We start from the raw sequence: 12,326 nt of genomic DNA, 5'->3' as shown, positions 1-12,326 counted from the left end.
GGAAGCAGTACCTTGGTTCTGCATCAACAAGGAGCTAAGTTCTGCCAACTTCTTGAATGAGCTTAGAAACAGATTTCCCCAGGGCCTCCAGAAAGGAACACAACCTTTCTGACATCTTAATTTCAGTCCTGTGAGACCCTAAGTAGAGAACCATCTGAGCTATGCTGTGCTTGTACTTTTGATCCACAGAAACAGAGAGAATGAATATTGTTTTAAGCCACTAAGTTTGGTAATTTGTTACAGCAGCATTAAGAAACTAATATGCTGAGTATGGGAAGAGATGTAGTTCAAATCATTTTTACCAGAATAAAGGATCCATAATTCTGTTTATTCATCTATAACATTTTAAAGTACTAACTATGAATCTAACTGAAAAATTGTTGGCCATAGTAAACAAACAAAAATTAATAGCTAGTGACATGCTAGAACTGTGATTTTGTTGTTTGGGTAGGTCCTAGCTATTAGTGATATTTTCATGTTTTTTATTCTTGCTGTATTATTTTATGTATATATTATGTAAAGATGTGTATGTCTAGTTTTTTTCATTTAATTAGGGTTATTGAAATGTTATTAAATCTTGACAAACAGCATTTCTTAAGCTTCATGATGTTTTATTGTTTAGCTGTGTCATGCTTTTAATTTAAGCTATTTCTTCGGTAATCACTACTCAACAGAGTTTTTTTTTCTGTGATTGTCATAGTCCTTGCATTGGGAAATTTCAGGTAAATGAGTTTCTAGGGTAAGCTATAAAGGGATTTTCAGATAGTAATTGTTATATTTAAACTCACAATAAATGCTAGTTTTTTTAAAGCTAAGTCTTGAAGGTGTTAAAGGTTTTCATCAGCACGTACTACATTTGTCACCTAACCATTTAATCCATGCTTTGCTTAAAAGTAAGTTTTATAAAAGTTACTCTTATTATGATGAAAGTTTTTCAAAGAAAGCAGAGATTTAAGCCCTTATTATTATTAATAAGTTTTTGTAAAATCAGTCTTGGAGACCATAAAGTTTTACATTGCCTTTGAAGTCAGTAGTAGTAGAAAATAACTTGTTTACTAAAGTATACAGTAATTTTTTATTCATTTGTTTGTCTAACAAATATTTCTTGAATGTTTACTATATGCAGACATTATATTAGGAATTTGGAATATTAATGAAATAGTCGAACACCCTGCTCTCGGAGCATAGAATCTTTGGGGCAGGAGGGTACAGGGAGACAATGAATAAATAAAAAGAATATATAACAGGGTCACTCCTGCACCTTGAAACAAGGTAGAAGTCGGGGAGAAAATGTCCAAGACTGAAGATCCCAAGGTGTGAGTAGTCTAGGAGGGTCTTTAGGCAGTTTTGGGGGGTGGGGGGGAAGAGCAGGGGAGAATGAGTGGAATGGGTGACCAGGATCCTCACTGGGGAGGTACAATAGGAAACTGGCCCTCCTTGGCTCCAGCCTGCACCGCTGCTGGCTGGGGAAACTTGCCCACGTGGTTGCCGTGGGCAACTCCTACAGGGAGCCCAGAGACCAGTGATTGTCCACTTCAGAAGCAGGCCTTGGTGTGGTGGGAGTGATCGGACCCCATTGGGTGTAGGGAAAGTTGGCCCACCAGCACTGCGGATCAGCTGATACCTCACGTGCTGGTCGGCTCCTCAGTCCCCTGGCAGAGACCTGCTGGTTAGCTGTCCCTAGCAGGGCAGCCCCCCTGCTGGAGCAGCCCCCCTGCTGGAGCAACCCCCTTGCTGAGCACACAGGACCGCAAGTCAAGTCGTTCTGGTCTGGAGGGGCAGGGCTGAGGAAAGAGGAGATTGGAGTGCCATCTACTGGTCAGACGTGGTTATGCAGATTGGCTGCACCAGACAGGGAGGGGAGAGCTTGAGGGAGGAGGAGCCTCATCGTCGCCACCTACTGGGGAGAAGGGTCTAAGTGCAGGCAAGCTAATTCCTTATCTGCCTAGGTCTTTATTTTTTTTTCTTCTTAATGTTCTTTTTTATTTTACCCCTTTTAAAACATATTATTTTGGGTGCACGGGTAGTTCAGTGGTTAGAATGCCCATCTTCCATGCGGGAGACCCGGGTTCAATTCCCAGACCATGCACCCAAAAAACAAAAGAACATTCTTTCTGTGCATTTTTATTAGTAGAGTAATTATCCTTTTCATTATTTTTAAAATTTTATAGATATTTTATATTTTACTCATTTTCTATTATTTTTTATTATTCCATTTCATTTATTTTTTTTTTTTTTTTTTTTTTTTTTAAAGGAAAGACAGAGAGAAGGAAGGAAGGATAGAAGGAAGGAAGGAAGGAAGAAAGGGAAACATTTTTTAAACATTTTCTTGTTTTATTGTATTCTGTTTCTCCGTTTTTGTTACATGGGCTGGGGCCGGGAATCGAACCGAGGTCCTCCGGCATAGCAGGCAAGCACTTTGCCCGCTGAGCCACCGCGGCCCGCCCCATTTCATTTATTTTTATTATTATTATTATTATTTTTCTCTTAAATTTTCGCTTCCTCTGGTAGGCACCAGCCTGACTTCACTCCCAGTGTGTCCTGGGGTGTCTCCTTTTGATTCTGGTACCTACTCCTGTTGAGGTGTATTTTGTTGTGGTTTTTGTTTTTGTGTTTCATATATATTATTGTTTTTTTGGGTGAGCAGGCACCAGGAATCGAACCTGTATCGCTGGCATGGCAGGCAAAAACTCTGCCTGTTGAGCCATGGTGGCCTTCCCTGTGTTTCATATTTTTATTATTATTGTTTTTTAAATATGCATAGACTAGGAGTTCAGGTTGGATCTCCTGCATGGTCAGTCATTCTGCCACTAGAGTACTTGTGCACCCTAGCCTACCTTATAAATTTAATAAGGTTGAAATTATCCAAAGCATTTTCTCTGATCAAAATAGAATAAAGTTGACAATTAATAATCACCAAAGAACCAGAGCTTGCACAAATATATGGAGATTAAATAAAACACTCTTAAATAATCAGTAGGTCAAGGAAGAAATTGCTAGAGAAATCAGTAAATGTCTAGAGGTAAATGATAATGAGAATACAACATATCAAAATGTGTGGGATGTGGCAAAGGCAGTGCTGAGAGGGAAATTTATTGCCCTAAAAGTCTATATTAAACAGGAACGAGCAAAACTTGAGGATTTAACTGCTCACATGGAGAATTTGGAGAAAGAACAGCAAACAAACCCCAAAGTAAATAAAAAAAAAAAGAGATAATAAAGACTAAAGCAGAAATAAACAAACTGGAGAACAATAACATCAACAACAAAAAAAGAAACAGTAGAAAGAATCAATAAAACTAAAAGTTCATTCTTTGAGAAAATTAATAAAATTAATAGTCCCCTAGCTAGACTAACAAAGAGGAAAAGAGAGAGACACAAATAAATAAAATCAGAAATGAGAGGGAGAGTTCGTACCATAGATCATGAAGAAATTTTAAAAAATCGTAGGAGAATGTTATGAATGACTATATGCCGACAAAATAGATAATTTAGATGAAATGGACAAATTCCTAGAAACACACTGTACTGACTCAAGAAGAAATAGAAGATCTCAACAAACTAATTATAAATAAAGAGATCCAGTCAGTCATCAAAAATCTTCTCATAAGAAAAAGCCCAGGACCCGGTGGCTTTACAGGAGAATTTTATCAAACTTTTCAAAAAGAACTGACACCAATCCTGCTCAAACTCCTCCAGAAAATTGAAGGAAAAGAAACATTACCTAACTGATTTTATGATGTTAACATCACTCTAATACCAAAATCAGATAAAGACAGTGCAAGAAAAGAAAACTACAAACCTATCTCTTTAATGAACTTAGATGCAAAAGTTCTTAACAAAATCCTAGCAAATCATATCCAATGCCACATTAAAGTAATTATACATCATGAGTAAGTGGAATTCATACCAGGAATGCAAGGTTGGGTCAACATAAGAAAATCAGTCAACATAATACAGCATATTAACAATTCAAATGATAAAAATCACATGATCATATCAATTGATGCTGAAAAAGCATTTGACATAATACAGCATCCTTTTCTGATAAAAGCACTTCAGAAGTTATGCGTCAAAGGAAACTTTCTCAATATCATAAAGGGCATGTATGAAAAACCCATAGCCAGCATCGTACTTTATGGTGAGAAATTGGAAGCATTCCCCTTGAGATCAGGGACGAGACAAGGATGCCCTTTGTCACCACCATGATCAACGTTATATATTAGAAGTATTAGCTGGAGTAATTAGGCAGGAAAAAGAAATAAAAGCCATCCAAATAGGAAGGGAGAAGGAAAGTAGTAAAACTTTCATTATTTGCAGATAATGTGATGTTATACTTAGAAAACACTGAGAAATCTACAGTAAAACTATTGAACTAATAAACAAGTTCAGCAAAGTGACAGGATACAAGATTAATATACAAAAATCAGTAATGTTTCTATATGCAAGCAATGACCTAAGGTGACAACTTAGGAAAAAAATCCATTCAGAGCAGCAACCAGAAGAATTAGGCATCTAGGAATAAGCCTAACCAGGGATGTCAAGGACTTATATACAGAAAAACAAAAATTGTTAAAAATAAAAAATGACCTAAATAGATCGAAATATATTCCATGCTCATGGATAGGAAAGTTGAATATCATCAAGATGTCAATTCTGCACAAACTGATCTACAGATCCAATGCAATACCAATAACAATCTCAACAACCTACTTTGAAGACTTGGAAAAATTCATTATCAAATTTATATGGAAAGGAAAGAGACCTCGAATAGCTAAAGATATCCTAAAAAAGAAGAGCGAACTGGGAGGTCTATTACTTCCTGACTTTAAAGCTTCCTATAAAGCCACAATGATCAAAACAGCATGGTACTGGCACAAAGACAGAAGGACTGACCAGTGGAATAAAATTGAGAGTACAGAGATTTACTATCAGATTTATGAACATTTGATCTTCAATAAGGTCTCCAAATCCACTGAGTTGGGACAGAATATTCTTTTCAATAAATAGGCATGGGGGAACTGGATTTCAAAAGCCAAAAGAATGAAGGAGGACCCCTACCTTGTACCCTATACAAAAATTAATTCAAAATGAATCAGATAGACTTCCTGGAAGATGGCGGCTTAGTAAGACGCGCGGATCTTAGTTTCTTCTCCAGGACACCTACTAGGGGAGTAGAAACGATACAGAAAGCGCCCAAAGCCACAACAGAGATAAAAAAAGACAGCGTACCCCATCCTGGAACGGCTGGCTGGCTGAGAGAAGCAGCTCGGGTGAGATCGCCGAGGCGCGCGGGCCTTACCGGGCGGGGTGGCAAGCGGCCGGAGTTACTCCCTTCCCCCTTCCCGGGCCGGCTGGGAGAATTGGAGAGGCGGTCCCCTGAAACAAAGACGGCTGGCGCCCACACCACGCGCAGCCCCCGGACCAACTGAGAGAATTGGATCGGAAACCCCCAGGCCGCGGAGAACGGTGACGGGTGGGGGAGGCCCCTTCCAAACCCGTGACTCCCGGGGAACGTGCACTCTCTCGGGCGGGCCGCTGCCGCTGGCGCCCTCCCGCCACGCTTGTTGCCCAGGGCCGACTAGGAAATTCGGACGGGCTCTTTCCCTGGCTGCGGCGACCAGCAACCCTCCCTGCGTTCGGACCCCGGGCCGGCTCAGCCGTTTCGGCTAGCGAACCCCCCGGACGGCGAGAGTTTTCCAAAGTTTAAGGTCCCACAGCACCTTTTACTGGTGGGACCCGCAGACAAACGTGTGCCACGAGCGCCACCTACTGGGCAGGATAAGAAAAACAGAACCCAGAGATTTCACAGAAAAATATTACAACCTTGCTGGGTCCAACACCAAGAGAAATCTGAATAAATGCCCAGACGCCAGCAGCAGAAGATAACTGTCCACGCTCAAAAGATTGAGAATATGGCCCAGTCAAAGGAACAAACCAATAGCTCAAATGAGACACAAGAGCTGAGACAACTAATCCTGAATATACGAACAGAAATGGAAAACCTCTTCAAAAATGAAATCGATAAATTGAGGGAGGACATGAAGAGGACATGGGCTGAACATAAAGAAGAAATAGAAAAACTGAAAAAACAAATCGCAGAACTTATGGAAGTGAAGGATAAAGTAGCAAACATAGAAAAAATAATGGATAGCTACAATGATAGATTTAAAGAGACAGAAGATAGAATTAGTGATTTGGAGGATGGAACATCTGAATTCCAAAAAGAAACAGAAACTATCAGGAAAAGAATGGAAAAATTTGAACAGGGTATCAGGGAACTCAAGGACAATATGAACCGCACAAATATACGTGTTGTGGGTGTCCCAGAAGGAGAAGAGAAGGGAAAAGGAGGAGAAAAACTAATGGAAGAAATTTTCACTGAAAATTTCCCAACTCTTATGAAAGACCTAAAATTACAGATCCAAGAAGTACAGCGCACCCCAAAGAGATTAGACCCAAATAGGCGTTCTCCAAGACACTTACTAGTTAGAATGTCAGAGGTCAAAGAGAAAGAGAAGATCTTGAAAGCAGCAAGAGAAAAACAATCCATTACATACAAGGGAAACCCAATAAGACTTTGTGTAGATTTCTCAGCAGAAACCATGGAAGCTAGAAGACAGTGGGATGATATATTTAAAATACTAAAAGAGAAAAACTGCCAACCAAGACTCCTATATCCAGCAAAATTATCCTTCAAAAATGAGGGAGAAATTAAAACATTCTCAGACAAAAAGTCACTGAAAGAATTTGTGACCAAGAGACCAGCTCTGCAAGAAATACTAAAGGGAGCACTAGAGTCAGATACAAAAAGACAGAAGAGAGAGATATGGAAAAGAGTGTAGAAAGAAGGAAAATCAGATATGATATATATAATACAAAAGGCAAAATGTTAGAGGAAAATATTATCCAAACAGTAATAACACTAAATGTCAATGGACTGAATTCCCCAATCAAAAGACATAGATTGGCAGAATGGATTAAAAAACAGGATCCTTCTATATGCTGTCTACAGGAAACACATCTTAGACCCAAAGATAAACATAGGTTGAAAGTGAAAGGTTGGGAAAAGATATTTCATGCAAATAACAACCAGAAAAGAGCAGGAGTGGCTATACTAATATCCAACAAATTAGACTTCAAATGTAAAACAGTTAAAAGAGACAAAGAAGGACACTATCTACTAATAAAAGGAACAATTAAACAAGAAGACATAACAATCATAAATATTTACGCACCGAATCAGAATGCCCCAAAATACGTGAGGAATATACTGCAAACACTGAAAAGGGAAATAGACTCATATACCATAATAGTTGGAGACTTCAACTCACCACTCTCATCAAGGGACAGAACATCTAGACAGAGGATCAACAAAGAAATAGAGAATCTGAATATTACTATAAATGAACTAGACTTAATAGACATTTATAGGACATTACATCCCACAACAGCAGGATACACCTTTTTCTCAAGTGCTCATGGATCATTCTCAAAGATAGACCATATGCTGGGTCACAAAGCAAGTCTTAACAAATTTAAAAAGATTGAAATCTTACACAACACTTTCTCGGACCATAAAGGAATGATGTTGGAAATCAATAATAGGCAGAGTGCCAGAAAATTCACAAATACGTGGAGGCTCAACAACACACTCCTAAACAACGACTGGGTCAAAGAAGAAATTGCAAGAGAAATTAGCAAATACCTCGAGGCGAATGAAAATGAAAACACAACATATCAAAACTTATGGGACACAGCAAAGGCAGTGCTAAGAGGGAAATTTATTGCTCTAAATGCCTATATCAGAAAAGAAGAAAAGGCAAAAATTCAGGAATTAACTATCCATTTGGAAGAACTGGAGAAAGAACAGCAAGCTAACCCCAAAGCAAGCAAAAGGAAAGAAATAACAAAGATTAGAGCACAAATAAATGAAATTGAAAACATGAAAACAATAGAGAAAATCAATAAGGCCAGAAGTTGGTTCTATGAGAAAATCAATAAGATTGATGGGCCCTTAGCAAGATTGACAAAAAGAAGAAGAGAGAGGATGCAAATAAATAAGATCAGAAATGGAAGAGGAGACATAACTACTGACCTCACAGAAATAAAGGAGGTAATAACAGGATACTATGAACAACTTTACGCTAATAAATACAACAATTTAGAGGAAATGGACGGGTTCCTGGAAAGACATGAACAACCAACTTTGACTCAAAAAGACATAGATGACCTCAACAAACCAATCACAAGTAAAGAAATTGAATTAGTCATTCAAAAGCTTCCTAAAAAGAAAAGTCCAGGACCAGATGGCTTCACATGTGAATTCTACCAAACGTTCCAGAAAGAATTAGTACCAATTCTCTTCAAACTCTTCAAAAAAATCGAAGTGGAGGGAAAACTACCTAATTCATTCTATGAAGCCAACATCACCCTCATACCAAAACCAGGCAAAGATATTACAAAAAAAGAAAACTACAGACCAATCTCTCTAATGAATACAGATGCAAAAATCCTCAATAAAATTCTAGCAAATCGTATCCAACAACACATTAAAAGAATTATACATCATGACCAAGTAGGATTCATCCCAGGTATGCAAGGATGGTTCAACATAAGAAAATCAATTAATGTAATACACCATATCAACAAATCAAAGCAGAAAAATCACATGATCATCTCAATTGATGCAGAGAAGGCATTCGACAAGATTCAACATCCTTTCCTGTTGAAAACACTTCAAAAGATAGGAATACAAGGGAACTTCCTTAAAATGATAGAGGGAATATATGAAAAACCCACAGCTAATATCATCCTCAATGGGGAAAAATTGAAAACTTTCCCCCTAAGATCAGGAACAAGACAAGGATGTCCACTATCACCACTATTATTCAACATTGTGTTGGAGGTTCTAGCCAGAGCAATTAGACAAGAAAAAGAAATACAAGGCATCAAAATTGGAAAGGAAGAAGTAAAACTATCACTGTTTGCAGACGATATGATACTATACGTCGAAAACCCGGAAAAATCCACAACAAAACTACTAGAGCTAATAAATGAGTACAGCAAAGTAGCAGGTTACAAGATCAACATTCAAAAATCTGTAGCATTTCTATACACTAGTAAGGAACAAGCTGAGGGGGAAATCAAGAAACGAATCCCATTCACAATTGCAACTAAAAGAATAAAATACCTAGGAATAAATTTAACTAAAGAGACAAAAAACCTATATAAAGAAAACTACAAAAAACTGCTAAAAGAAATCACAGAAGACCTAAATAGATGGAAGGGCATACTGTGTTCATGGATTGGAAGACTAAATATAGTTAAGATGTCAATCCTACCTAAATTGATTTACAGATTCAATGCAATACCAATCAAAATCCCAACAACTTATTTTTCAGAAATAGAAAAACCAATAAGCAAATTTATCTGGAAGGGCAGGGTGCCCCGAATTGCTAAAAACATCTTGAGGAAAAAAAACGAAGCTGGAGGTCTCGCGCTGCCTGACTTTAAGGCATATTATGAAGCCACAGTGGTCAAAACAGCATGGTATTGGCATAAAGATAGATATATCGACCAATGGAATCGAATAGAGTGCTCAGATATAGACCCTCTCATCTATGGACATTTGATCTTTGATAAGGCAGTCAAGCCAACTCACCTGGGACAGAGCAGTCTCTTCAATAAATGGTGCCTAGAGAACTGGATATCCATATGCAAAAGAATGAAAGAAGACCCATCTCTCACACCCTATACAAAAGTTAACTCAAAATGGATCAAAGATCTAAACATTAGGTCTAAGACCATAAAACAGTTAGAGGAAAATGTTGGGAGATATCTTATGGATCTTACAACTGGAGGCGGTTTTATGGACCTTAAACCTAAAGCAAGAGCACTGAAGAAGGAAATAAATAAATGGGAACTCCTCAAAATTAAACACTTTTGTGCATCAAAGAACTTCATCAAGAAAGTAGAAAGACAGCCTTCACAATGGGAGACAATATTTGGAAATGATATATCAGATAAAGGTCTAGTATCCAGAATTTATAAAGAGATTGTTCATCTCAACAACAAAAAGACAGCCAACCCAATTACAAAATGGGAAAAAGACTTGAACAGACACCTCTCAGAAGAGGAAATACGGATGGCCAAGAGGCACATGAAGAGATGCTCAATGTCCCTGGCCATTAGAGAAATGCAAATCAAAACCACAATGAGATATCATCTCACACCCACCAGAATGGCCATTATCAACAAAACAGAAAATGACAAGTGCTGGAGAGGATGCGGAGAAAGAGGCACACTTATCCACTGTTGGTGGGAATGTCAAAGGGTGCAACCACTGTGGAAGGCAGTTTGGCGGTTCCTCAAAAAGCTGAATATAGAATTGCCATACGACCCAGCAATACCATTGCTAGGTATCTACTCAAAGGACTTAAGGGCAAAGACACAAACGGACATTTGCACACCAATGTTTATAGCAGCATTATTTACAATTGCAAAGAGATGGAAACAGCCAAAATCTCCATCAACAGAAGAGTGGCTAAACAAACTGTGGTATATACATACGATGGAATATTATGCAGCTTTAAGACAAGATAAACTTATGAACCATGTAATAACATGGATGGACCTAGAGAATATTATGCTGAGTGAATCCAGCCAAAAACTAAAGGACAAATACTGTATGGTCCCACTGATGTGAACGGACATTCGAGAATAAACTTGAAATATGTCATTGGTAACAGAGTTCAGCAGGAGTTAGAAACAGGGTAAGACAATGGGTAATTGAAGCTGAAGGGATACAGACTGTGCAACAGGACTAGATACAAAAACTCAAAAATGGACAGCACAATAATACCTAATTGTAAAGTAATCATGTTAAAACACTGAATGAAGCTGCATCTGAGCTATAGGTTTTTGTTTTGTTTTGTGTTGTTTTGTTTTGATTTTACTATTATTACTTTTATTTTTTTCTCTATATTAACATTCTATATCTTTTTCGGTTATGTTGCTAGTTCTTCTAAACCAATGCAAATGTACTAAGAAATGATGATCATGCAGCTATGTGATGATGTTAAGAATTAATGATTGCATGTGTAGAATGGTATGATCTCTAAATGTTGGGTTAATTTCCTTTTTTCTGTTAATTAAAAAAAAAAGAGAGAAGGGATAATTGGAGATGAAGGGATACAGACTGTACAACGGGACTGGATATAAAAACTCAGAAATGGACAGCACAATACTACCCAATTGTAATGCAATTATGTTAAAACACTGAATGAAGCTGCATGTGAGGTATAGGTTTTTTGTTTTTGTTTTTTTTGTTTTTTTTTTTCTTTCTATTATTATTTTAATTCTTATTCTGTTGTCTTTTTATTTCTTTTTCTAAATCGATGCAAATGTACTAAGAAATGATGAATATGCAACTATGTGATGTTATTAAGAATTACTGATTGTACATGTACATTGAAATGATTTCTAATTGTTTTGTTAATTCTTTTTTTAATTAAAAAAAAAAAAAAAAAAAAAAAAAAATGAATCAGATACCTAAATGTATGAGCCAGTAGCATAAAACTTCTTGAAACAATTGTAGGGAAACATCCTCAAGATCTAATTATAGGAGATAGCTTCTTTAACTTTATGCCTAAAGCACAAGCTGTGAAAGAAAAAATAGACAAATGGGAATGCCTTAAGATCAAGAGCTTCTGTGCCTCAAAGAACGTTGTTGAAAAAGGTGAAGAAGCAGCTAACTCAATGGGAGAAAATATTTGGAAACCACATATCGGATAAAGGCTTGATATCCTGTGTACATAAATTATACAGCTCACCAACAAACAAACAAACAACCCAGGTATAAAATGGGCAGAGGAAATGAATAGGCACTTTTCTAAAGAGCAAATAAATGGCTAAAAAGCATATAAAGGACTGCTCATCCTCGTTGGCTATAAGGGAAATGCAAATTAAGACAGCAATGAGATATCACCTCACACTTATAAGAATGGCTGCTATTAAACAAGCAGGAAAATATAAATATTGGAGAGGATGCGGAGAAATTGGAACATTTATTCACTGTTGGTAGGAATCTAAAATGGTTCAGCCACTGTGGAAATTAGTTTGGCGATTCCTTAGGAAACTAAATATCGAGTTGCTCTAAGCCCCGGTAATACCAATACTCAGTATATACCCAGAAGAGTTGAGGACAGTGACATGAACAGACATTCGCACACCGATATTCATAACGACACTGTTCACAATTGCCAGGAGATCGAAACAGTCCGGGTGTCCATCAACACATGAGGGGATAAACAAGATCTGGTTAT

At 37.6% G+C, this 12,326-nt stretch overlaps 1 protein-coding gene across 2 annotated transcripts in view; it reads left to right on the top strand.

The window, feature by feature from the left end:
* The window catches only part of LMBRD2 (LMBR1 domain containing 2), an 89,774-nt gene that overhangs the window by 26,730 nt on the left and 50,718 nt on the right, over positions 1-12,326 (top strand). The gene's annotated exons all lie outside the window — the stretch shown is intronic.

This window comes from Tamandua tetradactyla, chromosome 9 (assembly GCF_023851605.1).
Source record: "Tamandua tetradactyla isolate mTamTet1 chromosome 9, mTamTet1.pri, whole genome shotgun sequence".
Lineage (NCBI taxonomy): Eukaryota > Metazoa > Chordata > Mammalia > Pilosa > Myrmecophagidae > Tamandua > Tamandua tetradactyla.
This window is presented reverse-complemented; position numbering and strand designations above follow the sequence as displayed.